The sequence below is a fragment of the Rhagoletis pomonella genome, unplaced genomic scaffold (genome assembly GCF_013731165.1).
Source record: "Rhagoletis pomonella isolate Grant_MI unplaced genomic scaffold, Rhpom_1.0 Rhpom_scaffold_00002, whole genome shotgun sequence".
In the NCBI taxonomy this organism is placed as follows: Eukaryota; Metazoa; Arthropoda; class Insecta; order Diptera; family Tephritidae; genus Rhagoletis; species Rhagoletis pomonella.
Window position 1 is genome coordinate 6581550 of NW_023458556.1, and position 10228 is coordinate 6591777.

The window sequence follows — 10228 nt, forward strand, 5'->3', positions numbered from 1 at the left end:
AAAAAATTACAATGCGTATGCCCATTGAATTTTAGTCTAATGAAGTGCAATTTTAAAGATTCTATGGCGTACCAATTTTTAGCAATTTTTTTGTGATACTTATTTTCTCCATACAACGTGTGCTCGAAATCGTTTTTTTTATATGGAAAAAATGTGAATGGGCAACAGCAAAAAAATGACAAAACGGTAAGACATAGCATCCCCAAACTTTCATTTTATTATACTAAAATTCAATTGGATACAAAAAACTGTATACTAATTTTTTATAAAAAGTATAATCAAGAGTTTTAGTATTTCAATGAAAAATTGTAGAATTTTCTTTAATTTGCACAAAGTTTGCAGCTGTAATTTTTGGGACTTTTGTTGTAGCATCTAAAAAGTGTAATTAAAAAGTATTTTAATGATAATTTTAATAACTTTCCATAATTCTTGAAAAATATTGGAACTCTGGTTTTGGGATTTTTGTTGGAGTATTTAACATATTTTTTATCAATTTTTTTTTTTAATTTTCTGCTGCTGAACCATGTATTAGCTTAGGACTGCGGTTTCAGTTGCACCAGGAGCACCAGGAGTTGGGAAAGATTATACAGTTGTCCACAAAATAATAGGAGTGCGATATTTCGACTTTATACAAAAATTATAAAAATTCATCAAATTTTCACCAAAATTTCAATCTTTTTAATCAGAATCTTTAGAAAACATCTTGGTATGCAATTTTGTAGCCCATTTAATTAAAGTGCAAGTTTCAAGTTGGTGAAAAATCCCGTTGATTTTTGAGAATTTTTCGGTTGAAGGTGTTTCATCTTTTTTCCATACAAAGTATGTATGTTCGAAAATTTTCTTTTATATGAAGGACACAGCCACCGAAAAAATTCCCAAAAATCAACGGAACTTTTTAGCAGCTTGAAACTTGCACTTCATTGCACTAGAATTAAATGGGCTACAAAACTGTATACCAAGATTTTTTTTTAATATTCTGGTTAAAAAGTTTGAAATTTTGGTGAAAATTTGCTGAATTTTTATAATTTTTGTTCAAAGATTGAAATCTGAATTTATTTGGTATAGTATTAGACAACTCGAATGGCCTTATTCATAAAAAAATAAAGTAGCTATAAAAAAAGTTTATAAACTGAAAAATGTATGAAAACGTCATTTTATAAAGCTCATTAAACCTAATTTATTTTTTATGAATAAGGCCATAACTCTTTAACGAATGAAATGGTTAAGTTATCTTTACGAATCACAATGACATTCAATCATTAGTGCATATTTTGCAAAAAAACATTACCTGTTTTTGCACATTGGGAAAAAATATACAACAAATGCATGTGGTTTTTGTATATATATATTTTTGTTTTTTTTAATTTCCAACCATTTAAATCAGCGCAAAATCTCTTGATAAAAATGTTTTCCATAAGCAAGGAGGCTGTGCTCGACTCGGACTGTATGATACCAATCATAAATTCGGGTAAAAGGGTGAAAACTGTTATAAAGGAAGGTGGTTGGCGAGCTCCATTTCTGCATCAAAAAGAATATTTCCAAAAAAACGCCGCCTACCTTTTCTTTTAAGCGGTTAGGGCTCGATGTGTAAATAAATAAATAAATAAAAAAAAGTTTTTTTATTGGGAGCGAGAGTGGGGCAAAAGAGGGGCTCGGAGCGAAATAGAATACCGGAACAGAGCGATAAAAAAAAAACTTTGCTCCGAAGCCCTGCATTTAACGATAAGATCGCCGAATATGTTATGTCGCTCGAAAGAAGGAGCTGTAGAACACTCGTCAGTGTATGACAGGCCACAGCCTTGTTGCAGCGCACGCATATAAATTGAAATGAACTCACATGAACTTAGGAAATGCAACGAGACGGGTGCAAAAGAAACCCTGTAGCATCTGTCATGCCTCTGTCCGGCTCTCTCGAAAACAATACTTAAATACCTGGGAGCAAACAGCTTCGATGGACTAGACAGAATCCCCGAAACTGGACTTGATCTTCTTCTAAATGGACCTACTGGTCTTTGTGTGGCTTCGGCCGGCCAATATAACCTACACTAACCTTTCCAAAATATTCATCTGAATATTCTTGGATAGCCAAGTGCGACCAGTAAGGCACTGGCTCAAAAGAGACAGTCGAACACTTCCTGTGCAACTCGCACAGCCCTCGCAAGGATGAAGCTTTAGACACTCGGCAAGCCATTCCTGCAGGATGTTTTAGAGTGCAGCTGCCTCTCTCTGTTTGACGTACCGGAATTCATTAAAGCCGCCAAATGGCTGTGGATTACACTAGTTGTGGAATCAAAATGACATACTTGCTAATTGCTTATCACTAGACACGGTGGGCAGGAAGCAAAGATAGGTTGCATAAAAATGTCGACAAAAACTGAAAGCAGGGTTGTATTTGTTGATATTTTTAGGTTAAGAATCCCTTTGAATTGAAATCCTAGCTGCTCCTGTTTTAAAGATATCAACATTTTACATAGTTATGATAGGACCGACTTTTGCGAAAGAGAAAAACATCCTTGTGCATTAAATATTCAACAATGTATGTGTGAGTAAATGTGTGTATATATATTGTGTGAAAATATAAGTTTATGTAAGTTTTTAGCCGGTTTCAATCGTTTCCAAGGCGCACCACGTAGAGGCAACTTACTTTGCACCTCTTTGTTCTTTTTTTGGTTTTATTTGTTTATATTTTTTTCTTGCTTTATTTTTTTTATATTTGTTTTTTGTTTCCTTTTATTTTTTTTGTTGGCTTACCATATAATATAGTCACACATTTTAGTATTTAAATATTTTATTATTTAGTTAAGTTTTTATATATGCTGGAATGAAAATGTCATTACAGTTTTCTTCAGGCGACTCACAAAAATTGGTTTATCAACCATATTTATTTTGAATCTATCCCAGAATTTAATGAATTCCCTATGAACTGACTTCCCGGCCTGCTCGGACCATAATCCTAAACTATCGTTATTGAAGAATGAAATAGATTGCTTTAAATGTTTAAGGATAAAATGGATTTTGACAGTTTGAGAAATTCCAGTACTTGTCAAAGCTGTCCGGAGTTCGTTAAGATTTTTATCAAAATTACTAAGATCCGCTTGTTTTGCGGAAAACCATGTATTCACGATTTTGCTCATGGCTTTGAACGAGGCAATATATTTGGTATTGTTTTTACTGAAAGTTTCTTCCATACAAACTATGTTCGACATTTTTTTGTATGTGGAAGACACTGTCAGCAAAAAATAAATAATTGCAAAAAATCAACGAAATTTTCTGGTAACTTCAGACTTGCACTTTACTAATTGGCTCAAAAGCTACATTTTAAACATTTTTCTAAAAGATCTGATTAGAAATTGTGATCAGATGAAAGTGTCTCCGAGCCAATAATTTTGTACGGCACGGTACTTACAAGTAATCTAGGTTTCACGAAAAAAAAAACAAATAAATACAAGGTAACATTAAAATATCAGTCATTTGTTTCGTTGCTGTGAGCTTGTTTCAAAACTTCTGGCTTTTGCTATAATTGTAAAACTCTGTGCATGTCATTTTAACGTATTTAGGTACATACTTATATTAATCATCAACTATTGCTTATGCAAAACGTGCTACATTTAAAAAAAAAATCGCATATGAAAGAGCACCAACCCAACTCGTAATAATTTAAGTATACAAATTTTAGTATTTAGTATAGAAATATTCAATTGAAATACGCCAATATTAAAATGAAGCGCTTTGCACTTAACGGATGCTTTTTTCATAATTAAGTTAAAAAAAAATGTATTTAAATTCCATGCTGTCTGTAATGGGATTTGAACCCTGACGCTCTGGAAATTAGCAAATTGTGGCAAGCATCTTCGTGCTCTCACCTACAGCCGGACATGTAAATGTGCATTCAAATGTTCAGTTTGATTCAACACCACGTGTGCGTGGTATGAAAGTATTGTTTTTAAGTACGAACATTTCAAAACGATAATCAAATAAAAAATATTCATGTTTACTATGCGTTATTTCCCCCAGTAAATTCATACAATTTTTATTAATATTACATCGCGTTTTTTCTCTCAGCGTAGTCATTTTTAAGCAAAATTTGTGCAATCAAATCGAAAACCGGGACACTTAAATGAAACCCGGGACATTTTAAGGTTGGACCGGGACATCGGGACAAATAGTCTAAAACCGGGACATGTCCGGGAAAACCGGGACGTCTGGCAGCCCTACACACAAAGCGCATACTTTCATGCGATTTTCTTTATGATCGCATTTGTGTTCTGGATGTACAACAGTCATTATTTCCTGAAAGAAGAGTACATAAATACCAAAATAAATCTCATACAAGCTTTGAATTTATTTACTTATTATGAGGAGTACCGTTGGCCTAAGTTAGAGCATTTTTATTTCTTGCACAAGCGCAGTGCGACTTGCCTGCGCTACTTGCTTATAACGGGTGATTTTTTTGAGGTTAGGATTTTCATGCATTAGTATTTGACAGATCACGTGGGATTTCAGACATGGTGTCAAAGAGAAAGATGCTCAGTATGCTTTGAAATTTCATCATGAATAGACTTACTAACGAGCAACGCTTGCAAATCATTGAATTTTATTACCAAAATCAGTGTTCGGTTCGAAATGTGTTTCGCGCTTTATTTTTGTTCAGCGATGAGGCTCATTTCTGGTTGAATGGCTTCGTAAATAAGCAAAATTGCCGCATTTGGAGTGAAGAGCAACCAGAAGCCGTTCAAGAACTGCCCATGCATCCCGAAAAATGCACTGTTTGGTGTGGTTTGTACGCTGGTGGAATCATTGGACCGTATTTTTTCAAAGATGCTGTTGGACGCAACGTTACGGTGAATGGCGATCGCTATCGTTCGATGCTAACAAACTTTTTGTTGCCAAAAAATGGAAGAACTGAACTTGGTTGACATGTGGTTTCAACAAGATGGCGCTACATGCCACACAGCTCGCGATTCTATGGCCATTTTGAGGGAAAACTTCGGAGAACAATTCATCTCAAGAAATGGACCGGTAAGTTGGCCACCAAGATCATGCGATTTGACGCCTTTAGACTATTTTTTGTGGGGCTACGTCAAGTCTAAAGTCTACAGAAATAAGCCAGCAACTATTCCAGCTTTGGAAGACAACATTTCCGAAGAAATTCGGGCTATTCCGGCCGAAATGCTCGAAAAAGTTGCCCAAAATTGGACTTTCCGAATGGACCACCTAAGACGCAGCCGCGGTCAACATTTAAATGAAATTATCTTCAAAAAGTAAATGTCATGGACCAATCTAACGTTTCAAATAAAGAACCGATGAGATTTTGCAAATTTTATGCGTTTTTTTAAAAAAAAAAGTTATCAAGCTCTTAAAAAATCACCCGTTAGCAACAAACCTTTAATAAAAAATTACTACCGTATTATATAGCATACAATATTGTATACATACATACATACATTGCGATATTGAAAGTGTTTCTAATGAGAGAGTTCACGCTACAGAAAATGGTAATTGTGGTGTTTTATCTAAGTTGTATACCGGTAGCGCCCAATAAATCTCGATCAATTATTCTTTCGGTAGGAAAAAATGAAAATGTTTCACATTGATTTGTTCCGTTTTAGTGAGTTAAAAAAGGGGAACAGATTTGTATGAGATTTCTTTTCGTATAAATATGCTCTAATTATCGAGAAGTACGCCTTCCTCTTTTGCAAATATGTATATCCTATCAGAAGTATATAAAATGTGGATATCTTTAAAACAGGAGCAGCTAGGATTTCAATTTAAGCGGATTCTTAACCTTAAGATATCAACAAATACAACCCTGCTTTCAGATTTTGTCTACATTTTTATGCAACCTATCTTCGCTTCCTGCCCACCGTGTAGAGTGGCGGCAATCCACTTAAACCAAGCAACCATTCATCTGAACCACTATTATAGCCCGAACACAATGAAAACGACGAGCTACGGATCACAGCTGTCAAATTATTGTAACACGTGCTCTTATGTAGATAATTATTTTGGCGACGACCCGGCTACGCGACGACTGTGGTTGTGGCCAGATTAGATCTATTTCTATTTTTCCAGCGACAGATAAGGTTCTTCCTCTTCTTTTATGTCAAACCCATACAAATTCAAAAAAATTCATATTTTGAAGTGAATTGTTTACGTTATTTTCTTGTTAAAATACACGTGTTATTTTTTCTTGTACTGGCAATAAAATATTAGTAAAATATTTTTAATTGCGTATTTTACTTGCTTATGCCGCATATTTTCGATTTTTTAGTGCGTGAGATTCCGAGCAACTTTTTGTTTATTTTTTCAATAAATTTCAATTTCGATAACAATGTTGCAACAGTCGCAAAGTGAGCAGAACACTGGCGTGTCATTCGAGAGATCTGAGTTCAAATCTTTGACAAACGAATTTTTTCCTCTTTTAGTTTATTTTTTTTTCTTTTAATTTTTAAAAATTATTGTTTAAAAGATTAATATTTTTTTAACATCATTTAATGTTTAGAAACATTTTTAACTATTTTTTAATTTTCTCAAATTTTTATGTTTTTTTTTTTAAGAATGATTTTTTTCGTTGTTTTTAGAAAACTTATTAATAAAAGATGAACAAAATAATGCTAAGACCTCCTTGTTAACAGATCTTTCAATATTAATCTTTCGAAATACAGAAAATAGCTTTCAAAAGATTTACCAGAATAAACAATTGTCATGCGAAAGTATTTCGCAAGACTGCGGTGAGTTGGAAGACAGATGCCAGAATTTGCCAGGTAGCGGTATTGTTTGTCTTTTGACAAACAGTTTCTAGAAATTAAATTAAATTTAAAAAAATAATCTGCTTTTTAAAACAATAAACTATAAAAATGATAAGAAAATTAATGTTTTAGAATTATTTGAGTAAGCAGTTTAAATTCCAGGGTAATAATGTGCAAGCTTTAAATTGCTAAAGAATTGCGTTGATTTTTATTAATTTTTTTTTTCTGACTGCATTTATTTTCGTTATTTTGTTATACATTTTAGTATAAAAATTTCGGACCCTCGGCAACACTGAAGTTTACGAGATCGTTTGCGCACCAAATTTACCTCGTAAATTTACGAGGGCCTCGTAAATAGAGCTCCATACAAATTTTGACAGTTCTCTGACGAGGCTCGTAAATTTACGAGCTTTACGAGGCTTTTACGAGTTTAAGGAAAGACCCGTATTGTATATTTTTGTATTTTAAATGACGAAATCAAAGTGAATACTATGCTGGAGTTGGTTCAATCGTATCCTTATCTTGCGTTGAAGGCATCGTAGCTATTCATGTGAATAAAAAAATCGGATTTTTCGTTTTGCTTTACACATAAAAATCGTATTCCTTTCTTTAGAATTTATTATCCTGCAAAATGAGACCAAAGTAAAGACATACGAACGAATTCCGATCTAACTAAGAACATTTTGGTTACAATTAGAAGTTCAGATCATCTTTACCAGAGATCCAATAGGGATTTTTTTTTTTAATTTTTTGCTAGTTTTGGTCTGATTCTCCAAAAGTTCACAAGTGTTTTGGCATCGAATTTACTCAATTTCAAGCACTTAATTGAGTCTTGTACTCAATTATGATTACAGCTTTTTACATATGTACATTAATAAGTACTCGACTTTTTTAAGAGTAACCATGTCTTAAACTTCCGTAAGAGCAAAAGTGACCTAAGCCCTTATTTTTTTTTTTTTGTACCTCTACTTAAAATAGTTTCAAACGAGATAAAATTATAAAATAAAAATCTCTTATTTCTGCTATGTAGCTTAAAATTAAGGAATAAGCGACTTTATTTTAAAATTGAACATTTGAAACTATTTAAAGTAGTTAAGTACAAAACATAAAGTTGGGGTTAGGTGACTTCTGTTTTCACGGCTTCATATAGAATTCGCACATTTATTTAACCCAAATGCAAATCAAATTAACAAAACGCGAATCAAATTAACCGAACGCATTCTTCCTCGAAATATAAGATGAATGTTCGGTGTTGGGCAAATTCGAAAAGCAGTTCTGCCAAATTTTATTTATTTTTCTTGTACTAATTGAAAAGTTTTAAGTAGGAAAAAGATCCGCAAAACGAAATAAAAATCAGCAAAATTTATAAAAGTTGCATGTAGAATTTGTAAATTTTTCAAATACCGCTCATTCGGTTATTATCCACGGTAAAATAAGCGTTCCGGTTTATTTAATTTGCGTTAAGATTTAAATTGCGTCTGGGTTTCACTGATTTGCTTTTTGATTTAGTTTGAATTGCGCTTGAGTTAAATATAGTACATAAATGTATAGTTGTATGTATTTTTACAACGCTTTTATTTCAGGTTATGTTTTTGCCTTATTATAAATCCAGTAAAAATGTCTTTGAAACATCCGTTACAAGCAAGATAGGGGAAAACTTTCTTCTGTGACTTTTACTTGGTACATTTTGTTATAGCGATCGATAACTTAACTTAAAGGAAGTGAAAAATTTTAAAAATAATATGTTGCAAAACTATACCTTAAACTGAAATCCCAATAAAATTAGTAAAACATGCATACTCTGTTTGTGCTCCATTAACTTGTAACTAATTGAAATATGGGCTCACTCATACTTAAATAAAATGTCTTCACTAAGAGCCCCCCGCATACGGAAGACCACCAACCATCTAATCGGGTTGGGATGAATGTAGGTAGGTGCGTACTCTGACCAAACTAATTAGTCAGGTTGGCCTCACTGCCTTATTATGTATTACGAACGATTCGTCTGCAGACGATAACGTCTCTGATTGCGAGTTTATTACTCTATCGGTCGTTTTCGTCTAACTTCGCATCAATTACGTTGCAATCGTCTCGGTTGCGTTTAAACCGGCTAGAATGATGCCGCCGGACTAAGTTTTGAAGCATTCCTCTGCAAACGAATCGTTCGTGTTGCCTATCGTTCGTGATACATAATAAGGCTGTAAATCGGTGGCAATTGCTAGAATATCGACGTCAGGGCTGCCAACTTCTTAGGTAGGCCTATAATTAGTAGCACCTGAGTTTCGGCCACAAGCACGAGCAACTATAAAATACAAATTTTCAGGGACAAATACGATATTATTGCACATTTATTTTGCATACGTATTTTTTTAATGCTCTTTTTATAGCTCATTCTTTGAAATGTTATGCTAAGATGGCAGCCCTTATCGATGAGTTGGTGGCTGATAAAAAGTCTGCAGTGTACGCACGTAGAAGAGCGCCTTGCTGATCAAGCAGTCGGCCGATAGTTGGCAGACTTTCTAGTTTGAACGCAATCGGCCTGCACTTCAAACTATTTATATTTAGTCGGGCACGATTAAGTTGGTGAAGTGTGCGCACATCCATGCAAGATGCATGTATTTTAAGAGAGCCCGACTAAATCGTCGGCCGATAAAGTCTGCAGTGTGCGGGGGCTCTAAAGCACACATACACGTTTTCAAATAAACGATTATCAGCATGAACTGTCCTTGCTAATACTCCCCACACATCCCAGAAGATAATTTAGGTAGGCCTTTTTAAGAGTGAAGCCATTCTAAAGGACCTACCCAAGAAGGTATAAAGAAAGTGCTTCCCTGCATGGATTCTAGAAGGGCTTTTTCTAATTACGATTTACGCGAAAGTATAAGCTTATGCTATTTAGCATTACAAATTAATTTAAAAATGCATTTTAGATTGCAATAAAACATATTTGATATGAACCTTAAAGAAAGAGAAAGGAAAGCAGTGGGAGGCCTCTTGAATCTCAAGAAGGCCAATCATAAATCATTCTAGTATGCAATCAATATCTTTTCGCCTGAAAAAGATTACCTAAGCCAAATTTTTGATAGCGAATTTAAGGTAAAATAAGCACTTCAACAACTTGCAGAATCCGCAGTCAGTTGCCACGTTTTTGCTGGCGAAATTCATTCGATCAGATTTAGGGTGCAGCAAAAGAGACGGGGAGCCGCGATCATTACATCATACTCGAGGTACTAGAAACGTTTTCAGGCCGTCCAAATTGTTTGACCGCTAACGGGAATGTAGATTTTGCTGTTACCCAGCAAACACAGTCTCTAACATTAGATAAACATTTTGTTTTACATTAGAATTCTAATGAAGGTACTCTAATGTTTCCCGCAGGTTAGAGAACTATGTTAAAATTCGATTGAGAGAATGATTAGAAAACCACTAGACATTAGAAACCGATTAGAATTCAACGTTAGAATGCGATTTGATATCTA